Raw genomic sequence first — 21,094 nt, forward strand, 5'->3', positions numbered from 1 at the left:
ATGATAAGATCATTATGTTAATAGGAACATGGAGCGACCGCCCGAGAAAACAGTGCTACCACAAGGGTTTAATGGGATGCCCTTGGCTGATTAACTAGGAAAGCTAGTGGATGACTACCTTACCTGAAAGGGGCAAGGGAAGTAGGGGAGTGGTCAGTGTAGGGAGATCCTTGGGTTCACTTTGCTGCGATGGCGGTCAGGCGAGGGATTCCTGCACTGGAGCTTCCTATAACTGTAGCGGGTTTTCTGAAGCTAGTGGAACTTTGTAAAGGCCTCGTAGTATTACCCTGCCTCGCCTCCTCGGTAGAGGTGTATGGGCTTCATGACCCCTTGGCAGATGGGTAACATGACTTGTGGGTAAAGATGTGCAACCTCTGCAGAGTGTAAAACTGGTATACTAGCCGTGCTCACGGTCATGAACGGCTCGGACCCTCAAATGATTAATTTATAGAACCTAAATTCAATTTGTCATTTGCATTTGCATGGGATTATTTATTAATTTTGTTCTATTATTTTTTATGGTTTGGTATTTACTTATACTTAGTAATTGCTAATAAAATTTTGACCAACTTATAAAAGCAATGCTCAGCTTCAACCTTTATTTTGTTGATCATCCTTACACTTCACATGAACTCACACCTTTGGTGAGTTCATGCACATTAATCCCACAACTTGTTGAGCTATGAACGTATGTGAGCTCACTCTTGCTGTCTCCCCCCCACAGGAGAAGAACAGGTGGTTCAAGTGGAGCCACGTATCGAGGAGTTCGATTCGATCTAGGTGGCGTCTCCCAGTTGACTTTCTGACGCCAAGGATGGATTTTAGATCATGTTATGTTTATCTTTTATTTTGTAAGACTTCTGCTATCGCTACACGACGGTTGATCTTTAGCGACCCTTATTAGGTACCAATTGTTAGTTGCTAAAGGTTAGGGACCGACGGTCAGTCGCTAAATCCTTTTGTAGCAACGGTCGGTTGGTCGCTAAAAGACTAGAAATTTAACAACTTATGGTCGGTCGTTATAGATGTCTTTGGGGACTAGCGGTGGGTCGCTATAGAGCAAGGATCACTATCAAATCTTATAGCCTGAACGTACCTATAGATGTTAGTGACTAAAAATTAATTAAAACAATTAACCATTGATCGCTAAATTGTAGTAAAGAAAAAAAGAATTGTAGAAAAGGAAAAAAGAATTATGGAGAAAGAAAATGAATTGTAAAAAAGGATTTTTAAGGTTTTGAACCTTAAATCTGTTTGACTCAATTTTTAAGGTTAATCATTTTGTATATAATTATTTGCAAAAAATCTAACTTTTATTGTTTTACTGTGACACACGTTTGATTTAAATGGAATCTATTCGAAAATTATGTATTTTATTTATAAACTAATATTTTTGGGATTTATTATAATTTTTAGAGAGTATATATATATTTTTGTTACAGTAAAAAGGAAATTCGAAAAAAAGAAAAAAAAACACAAACCCTATCCTAATCAGCCCAGTAGGGGCCCAACACCTAACCCTAGCGCGCGCCCTGGCTCCTCCCTATGGCCGCTGCCTCCTGCTTCCTCTCTCTTAGCCGCCACCCACTCTCTCCTCTTCCCTCTCTCTGCACTGACTTCTGCGGCGGCGGCGCCATGGGCCCGGCGGGCTCGGCTGCCGTCCTGTGCTACAGGGACACCGTGACGTAGCTCCACATCGCGGGTGTGCCGCCTCTGCCCAGGAACTTCTCCATCGGGGTCGTGGTCACGACGCTGTCCAGGCTCCCCAACCTCATGGTGCTCACGCTGTCCTGGCTCGGGCTCTGGGGCCCGCTACCGGGCAAGCTCGGCCGCCTCGCGTCGTTGGAGATCGTCAACATGAGCGGCAACTACCTCTTCGGTGAGGTCCCGCGGGGGGTGTCGCGCCTCGCCGGTCTCCAGACGTTGTACACTATGTTGCGAGGAATCTTGAATTGGCTGAATGGTGACTTTAGCTCCCATATTATGGTAAGTAGATTGTGGGATGTGTTTTATTAGCACTATCTATAATTTAGTATGTTATAGGCATTTTAGCACAGGTGTCCTAGAATATAGACATATGTAGTTCTTCCTATTATCTTAGTTGATTCCCTTGTATCTTATAGTCCAAAAAGTGATTTCGCCATTGTGGCTAGTTCAGGTTTATGTTCTTTCAACTCTAGAAAGGGACAATTCACAGTGAGAGTTTTCTCTGCTGGAGCACTGTAGGGAAAGGACAATGCATATTAAATAAGATCAAAATTCAGATGAAACATTGAAGTTGTGCATTTTTATTGCTATAGCTTGTTTTTGTGATAAATGCTAATGAATTGATCAATCCTTGTTTACCAATGCAGATCGGTCCTGACCAGATTGAAGCTCTGTATCAGTATGCCAAATTTCAGTTTGAGTGTGGTAACTACTCAGGAGCAGCTAGAGTGATGTAGTTGTGGGCTTTTAAACAATAGCTGGAGTGATATGAAATATTAGTGATGTAGTTGTGGGCTTTTGAACTGCTTCAAGCTAGAGTGATGTCGTTGTGGTGCTTTTGTAACTGATCATCTCTGGAGCTTTTGTGAATGATCTAGCTAGCTATCTGTAAATGATCTAGTTGTGAATGGTATTATAATTGTGATGCTTTTGTGAATATATAATTGTGGTGCTTTTGTGTTTATGTGATGGATCTATGACTGTGGTATACTGATTAATTGTGTATGTCTTTATGATTTGTGTATGAAAATCTGTGATTTGTGGTGCTTAATTAAATGTATATTATTATTAATAACAATTGTAAAAAGGGCGACTTTCTGTTGGTTGCTAAATGTATAGTATGACGACTTACGGTTGGTTGCTAAATCTATAGTACAGCGACCCACGGTTGGTCGCTAAATGTACAATATTAGCAATGGACGGTCGGTCGCTAAAAAGATGTCGGTCGCTAAAGCCTTTAGCGACGGCACTTACAGTGACCATCCTTATAGGTCGCTAAAAGTTTTTAGCGACCAACCGTAGGTCGTTGAAGGTCGTTTTAGCAACCAACCGTAGGTCACTGTAAATGAACCGTCATGTAGTGTATGTAATAAGTACTCTGATTATATTGTGACATTTATCTCTATACACTCTATTATTATATATGTTGTCTTCTTTGGCGCATGTATGAGATGCACCCGGCTTTGTCCCTTAATGCCCGGGGTGTGACAGAAGTGGTATCAGAGGAATGTTGACTGTAGGATGATACCTAGATAGAAATGGACAAACCCTTACTTAATTACCTCTGCTACTCTGATTCTTTTCTAAACTTATCTTAATCTTTTCTCATCTATTTCTGCTTACTCTGATTATCCTTACCTTTTTCTTCTAAAGACAAATGTAGATTTCACACTTTGAAATCATGTGCCTAAAGTGACCTTTAGGAATAGGAGACCTACTCTTAGGAACAAAAACAAAAATATTTTTATAGGTATCTATACGCTTGAGTGTTTGTTCTTATGATATTTGTCTGATTTGGATCTTTGATTGAGTGTGATTAGTCGTGCGGCTCGACTTGGATCTTGGGTGGACGAATTTTGGGCCGTAGATTCTGAGATCAGCGGTCCTAATGACATACCGGTTCAATTGGGCTCGATCTGATCTGGACCGCTCAGATCAGATCGTGCGGCCGGGAAATAACCATACCCCTTCCACCCGGTTATTTTACAAAAGAACCCCCACACTTTATAGAAACCAACCCACCGTCCAACTTAGGGTCAACTGTGTCTGGAGAATCTTTTGGGATAGCCCCTGCGTTTCTATTTAATTGAGGCACAGTCCAGAGGGCAGGGAAAATCATAAAATTAATTATAGAAATTGAATTTTAGTGCAAAAATAAATTTAGAAACTTGATTAATTCATAGAAAATTCATAGGAACTCCAAATTAATCCATTTCAGTTTCTATAATTTCGTAATATTATTGTTCATCATATAGTGCCACTGTTTTGACATGAAAATTGTATTAAAATTAATCTCTTGGTTAATCTTGTATTGAATACATAAAACCTTAGGAAATTCATAACTCCTCTGTTTTAAATCTGATTTCATTCATTCCAGTTCGTTAGTTTCATACAAGTATTTACTACGTAGTAACAACATTGATTATACCCTGTCTCATTCTTTTATAATTAGATCTTTATTTAATTTATGTTGGTTAGTCTTATTAATGTGCTCACCATTATCTACCAAAATATAATTTATGGTAAATTTATAACTTAGAATTAAGTGGAGATAATGATTTATAGAATAACTTCTCATATGATTCATATTAACCAATTTATAATATAGTTAATATTTTAATCAGATGTGTTGGGGACTTGTTCTCAAATGCTAAGAGTTAAGAACAAGGCAACATAAAAAGTGTTAAATCTTAAAGTCCTTCGTCCTTCGAGACATTATTTCCCTTCGGATACAATGAATTCCGGACGAAGGTTGTGAAGGAAAAACCTTCGTAAGCACAATAAATGATGAGGAAGAATTCATATGCAAGATACGAAAAATAACATAAACACTTAACATTATTATCAACTTATTTTTATTTGCATCACCATATCAACAATAACAAATTATAAATGTACCTTCGGTTTGAAGGAAAGCAAGGGTACAAGCGTGATGCAAAAAGCGAATGCCAAGCCAGCCTGAACAGTACGGGAGTACTGTTCATCTATTTATAGGCAAGGGACACAGCCCATATAAAATTACATTCATGCCCTTTACATTTGCTAATAACTCTATAGTAATTCTTCGAGGTCTAATTTGCCTTTTCATCTTTAAGTCGGTTCCCCTTTTCTGCTGCCATGCTGAAGCTTTTCTGCGCACAGCTTCGTGATTACCTTGCCTTCGTCATAATCACCTTTCGTCTCGCTCAGGCTTCGTCCTGACCATGCTTTGTATGCTCATGATCCGAATCCGAAGATACCTGTTCACATATTTCACTTGGAAAACATTGTCAAATTATGTTTTTGAGGACCTTCGAAAGCCGAAGGTCCCCAACAGTAGCCCCTCGCAATATTAATTTGTTAGAGTGATAAATTCAGATTGCGACATGGACGAAGGCCTTAAGCCGAAGGTCCGAAAAAACACCTTCCCTTTGCTAGAATAGCAACAGTCATTGACAAGCGGGACCCTCCAGTTTTCAACGCACTAGGCGTATAAATAAGAGCTCACCACGGGTTCATTTGGCACGCTTTCTTGCCATCTGCTCTTGCTCACCCAACTTTTAGCTCTTGCGCACCAACACTTGCTTGGCTTTTTTTAAAAAAATTTTAAGCTTCGGCTTCGAGAGCACTTTCTCAGCATTTTCGAAGATGTCTGAAGATAAGAAAGTTGTCGCTGAAACGAAGCTGAGCCTTTCTGAGGAGATGAATCTCGGCTTTCTTGAATCAATAGCAAAGACAAATACAGAGAAGATTACTAGGGAAATTTTAGCGGGTTTGTCTGAAGACACTGGTGACAGTGACAGCTATGATGTGGAAAGTGGTGGTGAAGATTCCGAAGATCGACCTTGGCGACCAAGCCATGTAGTTTTTGGAAAATCAAGCATTAAACAAAGCCATCTTGTCAATATGAGGGGTAGATATTTTCGGGATTTATCTATTGTGAGGGCTGACGAAGGAGAGAAAACTTGTCCGACTCCCGAGGAGAATGAAGTCGTGATATTCCAAAGCTTCTTTAAGGCTGGACTTTAGTTTCCTTTGAGTAGTTTTGTGATAGAAGTTTTGAAGATATTTGAAATCTGCCTCCATCAAATTACTCCCGAAGCAATCATAAGGATGGGAATCTTCGTATGGGCCGTGAAGAGCCAAGGTTTGGAGCCAAATGCAAAAAGTTTCTGCAGTATGCATGAGTTATTGTATGAGACGAAACCATGGGGTAAGGAGCAATATCACAACAATTTTGGCTGGTATAGCTTCGGTGCCCGCTCTGGGTCAAGCTGTCCCATGCCAACTTTTTGGAAGAGATGGCCTGGGGACTGGATGAAGGAATGGTTCTATGTGAAGAATGACTTGAAGACGCGAGAAGATATTAAAGATATCATCATGCTCCTCATCTGGCAACGCTTCAGCCTTCGGAAACCGAAGGTGGACATTGACGAAGCAGCCGAAGAATGCCGAAGAGCCTTCGGTGTAGTTTGTTCTTTCATCGGGACGAGGGATTTGATCCAGGAGCATATTGCCTTCAGAGTATGGCCACTTGTGGAAAAGTGGGAAATACTAAAAGAAACCATCAGCAAACCTGACGAAGGTGGACTAGTTAGGCTAAAATATACCTTCAGATATGGAGATCAGTTTGTCGAGCCAGATGACGACTGGTTGAAATGTATTGAGGCCACAAGCGATGAACTGCTTGGACCATTCTCGAAGGCAGAAGATACTGCACTGTCTGCACCCTTCGGAGGCCAAAAGAAGAAAAGACTCAATCGAGTATTTGATGCCATTGGGTTCGTGTATCTTGACTACCGTTACCCAACACGGGGTCAAAAAAGGAAAGATACGGCTTCTGCGAAGGAAGTTGCTTCAGCCGCTCCTAGTGAGCCAGCGCCGAAGAGGAAAAAGATGAAGGTTCTTACGCACCGGCCATGCTATATTGAACCGACCATAGTTCCTGAATTTGCCGGTGAAACCTCTTCGGCCCCCGAAGCCAAGGAGCCGACTCCCCTGCCGAATATTGAAGAGCCGGCCGTAATGTCGGAGATAGAGAAAATAGAAGAAGCGAAGGCTAAAGAAACAAGGACATCTGAAATTTTAAGTCCTTCAGCACAAGTTGAAGTACAAAAAAGCCAAAAGGGTCCAGCAATGACCCCCAAAAGAAAAAGGATGGTTAATGTACTAGATGTATTGGAGACAATAAAGTCTTCAAGCACTACTCCGAAGAAAATTGCTGAAACTCCCGAAGTGCAAATCGAAGCCTTTGGTGCCAAAACTTCAAAGCACCAAGCTGAGACTGAAGCTGGGCCTTCAGAGCCCGCCAAGGTGAAATCCTTAGGAACCAAAGAAACAGAAACAGCAGAACAAATTTTGGCTGAAGAAACTGGCACTGCCGCCCCCGAAGCATTTTCCGAAGCTTTCAATTATATTTTACGACATGCTTCGGGGAAAGAGTTGACTAAAAAAGAAAAGCAAGAGGCTCAGTTCTATGCCCAAAAACTGAAATATCCAAAGGGGGCGTTGATATTCAACGGCAGCTGTTGGGGGCCTTCGGCTTCCAAAGGTCCTCAAAAACATGATTTGACAATGTTTTCCAAGTGAAACATGCGAACAGGTATCTTCGGATTCGGATCATGAGCATACAGAGCATGGTTAAGATGAAGCTTGAGCCAGACGAAAGATGATTACGACGAAGGATATCACGAAGCTGCGCGCAGGAAAGCTTCGACATGACAGCAGAAAAGGGGAACCGACTTAAAGATGAAAAGGCAAATTAAACCTCGAAGGATTACTATAGAGTTATTAGCAAATGTAAAGGGCATGAATGTAATTTTACATGGGCTGCGTCCCTTGCCTATAAATAGATGAATAGTACCCCGTACTGTTCACGCTGACTTGGCATTCGCTTTTTGCATCACACCTGTATCTTTACTTTCCGTCAAAACGAAGGTACATTTATAATTTATTATTCTGAATATGGTAATGCAAATAAAAATAAGTTGATGATAATGTTTATATTATTTTTTATTTCGTATATGAATTCTTCCTTATCATTTATTGTGTTTACAAAGGTTTTTCCTTCGCAACCTTCGTCCGGAATTCATTATATCCGAAGGGACATAATGTCTTGAAGGACGAAGGACTTTAGTATTTAACACTTTTTATGTTGCCTTGTTCTTAACTCTTAGCATTTGAGAACAAGTCCCCAACATTGGCGCCCACCTCCGGTGAACTCACTTCCACTTTTTGAGTTTTGAACACCTTCGGCAAGCATAGACCTTCGTCATGCCGCCGAAGAAAGCTTCAGCAACAGAGGCTGCAGCTCTGCAACCACTGGATCCCAACCAGGAGACTCTCTCTCTTCGGGAGGCCCGAAGCCAGAAGAGGAAGGCCACCAGTCCAACGTCTCAGGAGGACGACTTGGATCAAGAAATCCAAAACTTGGAGATGCTCCATCAGCAGGTCCAACGGAAGAAGGAAAAGATGGCTCGTCTAGCTGACCTGCAAAGGTAGATAGACGAAGCCTCTGAAGAAGTTCGTCATCTTGCTCAAGATGAGCAGAATCGAAGGCCTCCACATAGAGAGCTTCATCAGGAGGGCTTCTACAATGAGGACGACTGGTATAAAGATTTCCATCATGGAAGTTTTGCTTTTGATGATACCTCTCCTCTGTCAACAGAACTGCAGGCTACACCTTGGCCCCAATCTTACAAGCCACCCCAGCTCCCCATGTACGACGGACATTCAGACCCGAAGCAATTCTTGATGAGTTATGAGGCAACCATATCTTCGTATGGTGGCAATACTGCAGTCATGGCAAAATCTTTCGTCATGGCTGTCAAGAGTGTTGCACAAACCTGGTACTCCTCTCTTCGGCTAGGGACAATCACCTCATGGCAGAAGCTGAAGGACATGCTGATAACCAGTTTCCAAGGATTCCAAACGAAGCCGATCACTGCTCAAGCTTTGTTCCAGTGCACCCAGGACCACGAAGAATACCTTCAGGCATATGTCCGAAGGTTCTTGCATCTGAGGGCACAAGCACCAATGGTGCCCAATGAAATTGTCATTGAGGCCCTGATTAAGGGGCTTCGGCCGGGACCTTCAGCCCAATATTTTGCCAGGAAACCCCCTCAAACCTTGGAGAAGCTGCTCCAGAAGATGGATGAGTATATTCGAGCTGACAATGACTTCCGCCAAAGAAGGGAAGAAGCATACAGGTTCTCTAAAATGACCAGGGGCTTCGGAGGAAGAATCCACCCGAGGCACGTCAGGTCAATTCACAACTCTACTCAGAGTGATGACAGAGGAAGCCAACAACAGAGGCCACAGTATTCCTCGCAAGCTTCGGGGCAGCAGCAAAGCTCTTTCTGGCCGCTAGCTCCAAGGGGCAGAGGCGCCAGGGGCTTCGGAGGAAGGTTTGGGGATCAGCCCAGGAAAATTTATTGTCTATTGTGTGGTGAGGACAAGGGCCACACCACCAGGATGTGCCATGTTACCATCCAGAAGCAAAAGGAGATAGCAGAAGCTGCAGCACAACAGAGTCAGCCAAAGCAAGTCATGCATACTGCTTCGTACCATTCGCCTTACATTCCAGAGTATGTAGGCAACCACTCTGCAGCTTCTGTTGCTTCGGCAAGCCAACCTTAGGCATCTTGGCAACCCTCTGTTTTTATTTTCTAAAAAAATCATCATTCATCATGTACTCCCTTGTGCTATTAACATCTTTCTTGAGTATTTTCAATAAGTTCGGAAGGAAAAAGAAGCAACTACAAAGGGAGGACACTCACATGAAAGAGAAAGACATCAAGAGCAACAACACCTACTTGGATAATGAGGTCTTCAAAACATCAATGGTGTGGTTGTGAGCATTCTAAATCTTTTTCATTGTGAGAATACCAGGCATAAATTGTTTATTGCAAATCTTATAAGCCTTGGTCAAGATGTATAATGCTTCTCCCTACACGTCTCTAAAATGAATGCATCTATTCATCTCATTAAAATTCTTTGATGCATATCTCTAGGGGGAGCATATGTCTATATCTTGATTATATTGAGACTATTGCTTTATCCTAGTAATCTTATATAGTCTCTTGCACGAGAATAAGTTTCTCATGATGTATGCTACTACATATCAATCCAACTTGTTAAAATAATGTCACTCTTATCAAGGATTGTTGCTTTCATTGCTAAAGTAGCATATTTATTGGATTCTCCTATTTTTGAGCTTATTTGATAATCTAATGCATATGTTGTTCTTTTGATCACATATGTTATTTGTTTGATCATTGAATAACTTCAATTAACACTTATGTCTCTTAGTGCCGCATATTCTATCAATCGATATCTCTCTTGATATGCACTAAGTTAAAAGGAGAATTCATGATATATTTATGCAATTTGTAATCTACTTGATATATAATAACGCTGACTTAGAAAAGGATCACTAGTTGTAGAACTCTCTCTTGTGCAAAATATTTCCATACTCTGTCTTGAATATAGGTCTTAAGTGACTAAGACTAAGAACAAAGCACAATGAAGAGAGCATCTCTATGTGAAGGTACAAAAGGGTAAAACTACTCCATCTCATTCGTACATGTACCTAAATCTTACTACACTCCTTGCATATCATGTTTAAAAGGAAGAGAAAGCATGTCCATGCATTATCCCTGCTTCATACCTAGTTTAACTCATCAAACATTTATTCATGCATCTTTGTTAAAACTGGGTGAAGTAATTTTATTGTCAAAGAACTTAAAGCTTAACCTTGTAACGAGGATAAGCTGCCTTTGTTCCAAAGGTGGATGGTCCTTAAGCCTCCTTGAAATCCTTAAAGGTAAATGCTTGAGATGTTTATAACATGCTTTCATAAGTGCATAAACTGTCATGAGCATCACACTAATACTATGACACAATGCACTTCACACTCTCTATAATATAGACATGATCTCATTAACCTAATTATGTGTACTTTGCATTTAAGACCAAAAACTTGTATTCCTCTCAAAACACATATTTAGGGGGAGCAATCTATATTATATAGAATTGTTTAAGCTTAATTGACATATTCTTTTAATCATATCTCTTTCCTTCGGTACATTTGCATATTTCTTATCTATATTTGTGCCAAGGCTAAGACTAATATGTTTTCATGAGCATCTCATGTATTAAGTCTTAGATTGAAAGGGAAATGGAGTATTCGGCAAAGACATCGCTTCCACTCAACTCCATTGGTATTATCCTTCCTTGCCGATATTCCGCCAGCTCTCCAATTTGGTATAATCTTCACTCATATATTATTTGCCAAAGGGGGAGAGAAAGTAAAAGGGCTTATATTTCACTCAAGTATCCGTTTTTTGGCGATTCATGCCAAAGGGGGAGAAAGTATTAGCCCAAAGCAAAAGGATCGCACCACCACCAATTTCAAAAATTTGAGTTAAGAAAAGATTGTTCAATTAGTGATTTTTCAATCGGTATCTTATTTTTTTGATAGAATTTAAAATTGGTTCAACCTCTTCAAAACTAATATCTAAAACCCTCTTGAACACTAAGAGGAGGATTTAATTGAGGGAGAGTTTTGTTTAGTCAAAGGAAAAGCATTGAAACGGGGGGAGAAAATTTCAAATCTTGAAAATGCTTCTCAAAATCTTATTCATTTACCTTTGACTAATTTGTAAAAGACTTTGAAAAGAAGTTCCAAAAGAGTTTGCAAAAACAAAACAAATGGTGCAAGTATGGTCCAAAACATTAAGTATGAAGAAAGCATCCATGCATATCTTATGAAATATAGATTGGTTTAATTCCAAGCAATCTTTGCACATATATCATGCAAACTAGTTCAATTATGCACTTATATATTTGCTTTGGTTTGTGTTGGCATCAATCACCAAAAAGGGGGAGATTGAAAGGGAAATAGGGTCAAACCTTTTCCCAATTGATTTTGGTGGTTGAATTGACCAACACAAATAAGTGGACTAACTAGTTTGTTCAAGATTATACATTCTACAGGTGCCAAAGGTTCAACAGAAACCAATCAAAAGGACAAGTTAGGTCTCAAAAGAAAGGAGCAAAAAGGAAACTAAAGGCTGCCATGGTCTGGCGCACCGGACCGTCCGGTGTGCCACCAGACAGTGTCCGGTGCACCACCGAACAGTGTCCAGTGCACCAGGGTGAATCAGCTCGAACTCTTCACCTTCGGTTTCCAGGCGCTGCTCCGCTATAATTCACCGGACTGTCCGGTGTGCCACCGGACAGTGTCCGGTGCACCACCGGACTGTTCGGTGCACCACGGCAGAAGTCAGAGCAGCGTCAGAGGGGCACCGGACTGTCCGGTGTGACATCGGACTGTCCGGTGCCACATGAGGACAAAGCCTCCAACGGTCGACCAGCTCAGAGGCCTAACGACGAGGTGACGTGGCTGCACACCGGACTGCCCGTTGCGCCCATCGCCAGCAGCCTTCTCCAACGGCTACAATTTGGTTGGTAGCTATAAATACCACCCCAACCGGCCACTTCAAGGGTGGGAGTCCAAGCAACATTCCAAGTCATCTAGTTGACATACTCAAGCCCTCCCAACCACATATATTCATTGATCCATCCTATACACAAGATTTAGACCACTACAACCAACACAAGTGCCACAAAAGAGAAAGCAAGCAAAAAGGAGCTTCTCATTTGAGTTTAGCACTAGTGCCTTGTGAGATTCATTGAGAGATAGTGTGCGCTACATCTTTGTGTTCATTTGTGTGTGGAGTTTTGACTCCCATTGAACTTCCTCCAAAGTTTTGGAGACTTGTAAAGCTAGCAAGAGACACCAAAGAGTGTGGTGGTCCTTGTGGGGTCTTAAGTGATCCATGAGAAGAAGAAGAGCTCGCCGGTCTTGTGTGATCGGTGGAGAGAGGGAAAGGGTTGAAAGAGACCCGTCCTTAGTGGACTCCTCAATGGGGACTAGGCCTTCGAGGGCCGAACCTCGGTAAAACAAATCACCTGTGTCTCGTGTGCTTATTGCTTGTGATTTGTTTGTTCTTTCCCTTTCTAAGTTCTCTTGCACTACTCTTTGCTAATACTATTTGGTGTTGCTTTAAGTTAAATTCTCATTTAGTGAAGCAACACATTGCAAGAAAGAACTTGTGTCATTGCTCTTCTGATCTAAGCCCCCTTGCTTTATTCTCATAAACATATTAGTTGTATTGCTTTATCAATTCCGCATTATTTAAAAAGCAATATTCTTTTCAAGCAAGGACTTAGTTTTTATACTCCAATAATTGTATATCTTGTTCTAACCACTAATCAAGGGATCTAGTTGGGGAGTTAAGTTATAATTTTCAGGTTTAAGCTAAAACTCCGATGATGATGTAATAAATTTAATACTCCTTAATGTATGGTATTATGCCTTATTGTATTTGCTCTGTGCCTCACCATCGAGTGAGTACGTGGTACTTGATCCTGTTAGTGGCCTCGTCAGACTAGATCTGAGGGACTGATGTGTTATTCCCATTTAAGTGTGGTCTAGCCTCTAAGGCGGGACTTAGGCACTTAAGTTGGAATAATTCGGGCGGTTCCGCCACAGCGGAAGTCTTACAAAATAAAAGATAAACATAACAGGATCTAAAATCCATCCTTGGCGCCAGAAAGTCAACTGGGAGACGCCACCTAGATCGAATCGAACTCCTCGATACATGGCTCCACTTGAACCACATGTTCTTCTCCTGTGGGGGGTGTGAGACAACAAGAGTGAGCTCACATACGTTCATAGCACAACAAGTTGTGGGGAATAATGTGCATGAACTCACCAAAGGTGGGAGTTCATGTGAAGTGTAAGGATGATCAACAAAATAAAGGTTGAAGCTAAGCATTGCTTTTATAAGTTGGTCAAAATTTTATTAGCAATTACTAAGTATAAGTAAATACAAAACCATAAATAATAGAACAAAATTAATAAATAATCCCATGCAAATGCAAATGACAAATTGAATTTAGGTTCCATAAATTAATTATGTGAGGGTCTGAGCCGCTCATGACCGTGAGCACGGCTAGTATACCAATTTTACACTCTACAGAGGTTGCACATCTTTACCCACAAGTCATGTTACCCATCTGCCAAGGGGTCATGAATCTCATACACCTCTACCGAGGAGGCGAGGCAGGGTAACACTACGAGGCCTTTTGAAAGTTCCACTAGCTTCATAAAACCCGCTACAGTTTATAGGAAGCTCCAGTGCAGGAATCCCTCGCCTGACCGCCATCGCAGCAAAATCAACCCAAGGACCTCCCTACACTGACCACTCCCCTACTGCCCTTGCCCCTTTCGGGTAAGGTAGTCATCCACTAGCTTTCCTAGTTAATAAGCCAAGGGCGTCCCATTAAACCCTTGTGGTAGCACTGTTTTCCCGGGTGGTCGCTCCATGTTCCCATTAACATAATGATTTTATCATGAACATAAATAACATAACAGAATAATAGGAGCATGGATATAATGAAATATTAACCTAGAAACCGTGTAAAGCAATAGCATAACTACCCAATGATTCAGGGGTAAACAAGGTAAAAAGATAAACAGTCTAGGGTGACCTATTGGGTCCCATAAAAATTAAACCTATGCATTGATAAGTGATAATAAAGAATATTATTAGGTAACAAAAGTGGATCAAGGGCACAACTTGCCTGACACTTGAGATTCCAGTTACCAGGGTGATTCTTCAAATCCTCGTAACCTCGCGCTAGTCGTAGCAATACAAACAAACATGGTATAGATAAAATTAACATCACATCAAACATAAGAGCATACTGCATAATAATGATCTACACGTCGCTACGAGATCGTGGGATCGAGAGCTACTAAGATCGGAGTTACGATTAAGGAGTTGTGATTCTATAGAAGATCCATGTTGTTGGGGGCCTTCGGCTTCCGAAGGTCCTCAAAAACATAATTTGACAATGTTTTCCAAGTGAAATATGTGAACAGGTATCTTCGGATTCGGATCATGAGCATACAGAGCATGGTCAGGACGAAGCCTGAGCGAGACAAAAGGTGATTATGATGAAGGACAAGGTAATCACGAAGCTGTGCGCAGAAAAGCTTCGGCATGGCAGCAGAAAAGGGGAACCGACTCCTCAATGGGGACTAGGCCTTCGAGGGCCGAACCTCGGTAAAACAAATCACCCGTGTCTCGTGTGCTTATTGCTTGTGATTTGTTTGTTCTTTCCCTTTCTAAGTTCTCTTGCACTACTCTTTGCTAATACTATTTGGTGTTGCTTTAAGTTAAATTCTCATTTAGTGAAGCAACACATTGCAAGAAAGAACTTGTGTCATTGCTCTTCTGATCTAAGCCCCCTTGCTTTATTCTCATAAACATATTAGTTGTATTGCTTTATCAATTCCGCATTATTTAAAAAGCAATATTCTTTTCAAGCAAGGACTTAGTTTTTATACTCCAATAATTGTATATCTTGTTCTAACCACTAATCAAGGGATCTAGTTGGGGAGTTAAGTTATAATTTTCAGGTTTAAGCTAAAACTCCGATGATGATGTAATAAATTTAATACTCCTTAATGTATGGTATTATGCCTTATTGTATTTGCTCTGTGCCTCACCATCGAGTGAGTACGTGGTACTTGATCCTGTTAGTGGCCTCGTCAGACTAGATCTGAGGGACTGATGTGTTATTCCCATTTAAGTGTGGTCTAGCCTCTAAGGCGGGACTTAGGCACTTAAGTTGGAATAATTCGGGCGGTTCCGCCACAGCGGAAGTCTTACAAAATAAAAGATAAACATAACAGGATCTAAAATCCATCCTTGGCGCCAGAAAGTCAACTGGGAGACGCCACCTAGATCGAATCGAACTCCTCGATACATGGCTCCACTTGAACCACATGTTCTTCTCCTGTGGGGGGTGTGAGACAACAAGAGTGAGCTCACATACGTTCATAGCACAACAAGTTGTGGGGAATAATGTGCATGAACTCACCAAAGGTGGGAGTTCATGTGAAGTGTAAGGATGATCAACAAAATAAAGGTTGAAGCTAAGCATTGCTTTTATAAGTTGGTCAAAATTTTATTAGCAATTACTAAGTATAAGTAAATACAAAACCATAAATAATAGAACAAAATTAATAAATAATCCCATGCAAATGCAAATGACAAATTGAATTTAGGTTCCATAAATTAATTATGTGAGGGTCTGAGCCGCTCATGACCGTGAGCACGGCTAGTATACCAATTTTACACTCTACAGAGGTTGCACATCTTTACCCACAAGTCATGTTACCCATCTGCCAAGGGGTCATGAATCTCATACACCTCTACCGAGGAGGCGAGGCAGGGTAACACTACGAGGCCTTTTGAAAGTTCCACTAGCTTCATAAAACCCGCTACAGTTTATAGGAAGCTCCAGTGCAGGAATCCCTCGCCTGACCGCCATCGCAGCAAAATCAACCCAAGGACCTCCCTACACTGACCACTCCCCTACTGCCCTTGCCCCTTTCGGGTAAGGTAGTCATCCACTAGCTTTCCTAGTTAATAAGCCAAGGGCGTCCCATTAAACCCTTGTGGTAGCACTGTTTTCCCGGGTGGTCGCTCCATGTTCCCATTAACATAATGATTTTATCATGAACATAAATAACATAACAGAATAATAGGAGCATGGATATAATGAAATATTAACCTAGAAACCGTGTAAAGCAATAGCATAACTACCCAATGATTCAGGGGTAAACAAGGTAAAAAGATAAACAGTCTAGGGTGACCTATTGGGTCCCATAAAAATTAAACCTATGCATTGATAAGTGATAATAAAGAATATTATTAGGTAACAAAAGTGGATCAAGGGCACAACTTGCCTGACACTTGAGATTCCAGTTACCAGGGTGATTCTTCAAATCCTCGTAACCTCGCGCTAGTCGTAGCAATACAAACAAACATGGTATAGATAAAATTAACATCACATCAAACATAAGAGCATACTGCATAATAATGATCTACACGTCGCTACGAGATCGTGGGATCGAGAGCTACTAAGATCGGAGTTACGATTAAGGAGTTGTGATTCTATAGAAGATCCATGTTGTTGGGGGCCTTCGGCTTCCGAAGGTCCTCAAAAACATAATTTGACAATGTTTTCCAAGTGAAATATGTGAACAGGTATCTTCGGATTCGGATCATGAGCATACAGAGCATGGTCAGGACGAAGCCTGAGCGAGACAAAAGGTGATTATGATGAAGGACAAGGTAATCACGAAGCTGTGCGCAGAAAAGCTTCGGCATGGCAGCAGAAAAGGGGAACCGACTTAAAGATGAAAAGGCAAATTAGACCTCGAAGAATTACTATAGAGTTATTAGCAAATGTAAAGGGCATGAATGTAATTTTACATGGGCTGCGTCCCTTTCCTATAAATAGATGATCAGTACTCCCGTACTGTTCAGGCTGGCTTGGCATTCGCTTTTTGCATCACGCTTGTACCCTTGCTTTCCTTCAAACCGAAGGTACATTTATAATTTGTTATTGTTGATATGGTGATGCAAATAAAAATAAGTTGATAATAATGTTAAGTGTTTATGTTATTTTTCGTATCTTGCATATGAATTCTTCCTCATCATTTATTGTGCTTACGAAGGTTTTTCCTTCACAACCTTCGTCCGGAATTCATTGTATCCGAAGGGAAATAATGTCTCGAAGGATGAAGGACTTTAAAATTTAACACATTTTATGTTGCCTTGTTCTTAACTCTTAGCATTTAAGAACAAGTCCCCAACATTGGCGCCCACCTCCGGTGAACTCACTTCCACTTTTTGAGTTTCGAACACCTTCGGCAAGCATAGACCTTCGTCATGCCGCCAAAGAAATCATCATTTTTTCTGGTATCTATAGGTAATAACATGCTTCTGTGCAAAAAATCACAGAGGGCTACTCAGTGGTTATTTAGTTATGATTTTCTAAAGTTTAAAGCTAAAATGACACTTACAACTAACTTGTTATTTGAAAAATGTCAAACAACAGAACTCATAATTTTTCTATGTTTATAAGAACAAAACATTAGTTATCCCAATGTTTGGGGTGTTTTCTCCTCAGGATTATTTTTCTAGATTTTTTCTAAGTTTTCCTTGTTTTCTTAAAATAAAAGGTATCTCATTTCTTTTGTACTAAACAAGGGTCTAACAAAATTTTCTAGTGAACTATACTGAATAAGAGAGCTAACAAAAATGTGGGTGCTCCCTGGTTCTTATTTTAAACTACCTTTTATATTTTCTTTCACTTTAAGCTGAAAACAATTTAAAGGGCAAATCCTACCTTAATTGGGTGCACAGAGGGGTTTATTATTTTTAAACAGGTAAGGAAGTGATTAAGTGCTTCTCTGAATTTTCTTAATCCCAGTTTTAAAAGTATAGCTATTTTTCCCTATTTCATTTAGCTTTTGACTAGTTAATCATTTAAATCAAAACTTTGAAGTTTTCTGCAACACTTAGGGGTTTTATATTTTTCCTAAGTAGTTTACAATATTTAGAATCTGGCAAAATTGGTTTGACTTGATTTGGGTAAACAAAACTGAAGTTATGAATTTTTCAAGTTCTGTTTGTATTTAAATCAGAAATATTAAAAAGGTTTTCTGGAAAACCCATTTGCATCGAAGACCCTGGGTACTTTCTAAACCAATCCCTTCAGTTATACCCCTGCGGCACTATTCCCTTGAGTCGCTGACAATGCACAAAACCCCCTGGCCTTTACTTCTTCTCCCCCGAGGTCCCTCCACTTATTTAAACAGTAACCGCGGAATAAACAGGGCGGCGTGGCTTACCGGTGGCGAGGGAGGTCCGGCGAGGGACGGGGTTGGCTCCAGGAGGTTCTTGTGGTCACAGCGAGGTACGGCTTGACGGCGGTGGTGGCCGGAATCGGCCGGTCCACGTGCGCAAGCGGGGGAACTCGTCGGCGGCGAGAGCTCCAGCCTAACCACGGCGATATAGTTCAATTAAACGGCACGAGGAGCTCCACGGGGTGATGTAGAGGCTATGCGTGCAGTGAATTGGAAAATGGTGCGGAGACTCACCTGGTCCACGTGCTCCGGCGGGGTTTCGAACTCCGGCGAGCACGATTGTGCTATTCCGGTGGCGGGGGTCCTCGGTTCAAGCTTTGGCAAGCTTCACGGCCTCCCAGGGGAGCTATCTAGGGGCTTGGATCGAGCGGAGGAGGGCGGGAAAGGGTTCGGCTACGGTGGTTGTCCTCGGGCGGCTCTGGCGGGTCGCGGGGAGGTCGCGGAGCTATGGGCGAGCTCCGGGGAGTTTGGCGTGGTACAGAGGATGCAACGGGGAAGATAGCCGGACACTAGGGCGGGCTTTATAGCCATGGCGAAGGCGTGGTCACGAGGCGGCCACGGGTGCGCGGGGGTTCGCGCACGGGCGTGCTCTGAGCGCGCCCCCGAGTGTCAGCCCTCGTCGAACACGTGTGGGTTTGCTTCTACCATGGTTCAACGGCCGATTTGAGCACCTTAGCGTGCAGATCTTGGCAAAACCCCCGTGTACGGTCTCTTCCCTGCACCAAATCCTACCTTTTTGATGTGAGTCCCAAGCAAGGATACGGACGGGGTAGGGAGATATAGGGGTGAGAAGTTGTCTTTGTCCTAGTTGTCCAAACCGAGACAAAAGCTATGCCAAGTCGTGTCAAACGACTTAGGGTTGGGTTCAGACTTTTCCAGGGTGTTCTAGAGGTATTTTGGTGCCACTTTGTCAATTTGGTCAAATGGTTTTGAAGTTTGAAACACAGTGAACATGTTTGATCTTTGGAAGAGGGTTGGTTTTGGACTTAGAAAAAATCTGATTTTTCTCTTATGCTCAACCCTTTGGTGAACCTTTTTGGGTTTTTCTGAAATCTTTTTTTGGGTCACTTTCTTACTATCATTTGTAGGATATGAAGTGTACTTCATCTTTTATAATTGGCCCAAGTCATGATCATGTGGTTTTCATAGCCTTTTGGTCATACTTACTTCTAGTGCTCCAATTGTCCAAAGGGGTTTGCATTAGGGTTTGGGCAATTCTCCCCATTATATGTGCATTACAAGCCAAGGTATGACTTCTAAGATGGGTTGCACTTACTTAGGATCTTGATTTCCAAGTTTGGTGTACCTTGCTCAAGTTAAACCACATGTGATGATGGGCTTGACTTGTGTAGTCTTGAGTGAAGACCCTAAGTAACACCTGGGGTGTTACAGCCCTCCCCCCTTAAAGGAATCTCATCCCGAGATTTTAGGTAGAGTCCTTTGGAGGGGTGCCATGAAGGTGTGCTGGTGTGTTGCTCCTTCCTTTATCCAAGTTTCTCTAGTTAACTGCTCTTCGAATGTCATTCTCTTTGCGACTTCAGAAGGAAGTCCTTTTTGAGTCATTTCTAAAGCTTACAACAACTTTAACATCTAAGTTTTTCTTATACTTGAATTCAAAGGGCAGGTGGGGGTGGAGTTTTGGATTACGTACTGACTCCTTTAGACAGAAAGTTGGGGAAGCGAGAACGTAGAAAATCCTCAGTCTCCCATGTAGCCTCTTCTACTGAATGGTGCCTCCACTGAATCTTATACATTCTGATCGACCTTGCCTGTGTTGATCTCTCCTTTTTATCCAATACCTTGATGGGGTGCTCCTAGTAGGATAGATCTAGCTCTATCTCCAATTCTGGTTCAGGTAGCACTTCCGTGGGTAAGCGAACGCATTTCCGTAGCTGGGATACATGGACCACATCATGAACTGCTGACATGTGGGGTGGCAACTTCAATTGATATGCTACAGGTCCACAAGTTTCCTTGATCTCATAGGGTCCGATGTAGCGAGGAGCTAACTTGCCCTTGATTCCAAATCTCTGGACACCTTTGGTGGGTGACACCTTAACATAAACATGATCTCCCACTCCAAACTGTAGAGGCTTCCTTCTCTTGTCATGATAGCTCTTTTGCCTGGCCTGAGCAGCTTCTAGGTTCTTCTTAATAACTCTGACCTTTTCCTCTGCTTCAAGTACCAAGTCTGGTCCAAATATTTTCCTCTCTCCTGCTTGAGACCAATTCAGCGGGGTCCTACACCTTCTCCCATACAAGGCTTCAAAAGGTGCCATCTTCAAACTGGACTGGTAGCTGTTATTATAAGAGAACTCTGCCAATGAAAGACACTTGTCCCAATCCTTTCCATAGTGTAGCACACATGCCCTCAACATGTCTTCCAAAATCTGATTCACCCTTTCTGTCTGACCATCTGTTTGAGGATGGTATGCTGAGCTTCTTATTACATGGGTCCCAAGTGACTCCTGCAATTGCTCCCAAAATCGTGCCACGAATGGTGCTCCTCTATCAGATACTATAGTCCTTGGTATTCCATGCAAGCGAATTATCTGGTCAATGTAAATTTTGGCATACTTTTCCGTCCTGTGGGTGGTGTGTACCGGCAAGAAA

This window comes from Zea mays, chromosome 4, assembly GCF_902167145.1.
Source record: "Zea mays cultivar B73 chromosome 4, Zm-B73-REFERENCE-NAM-5.0, whole genome shotgun sequence".
NCBI lineage: Eukaryota > Viridiplantae > Streptophyta > Magnoliopsida > Poales > Poaceae > Zea > Zea mays.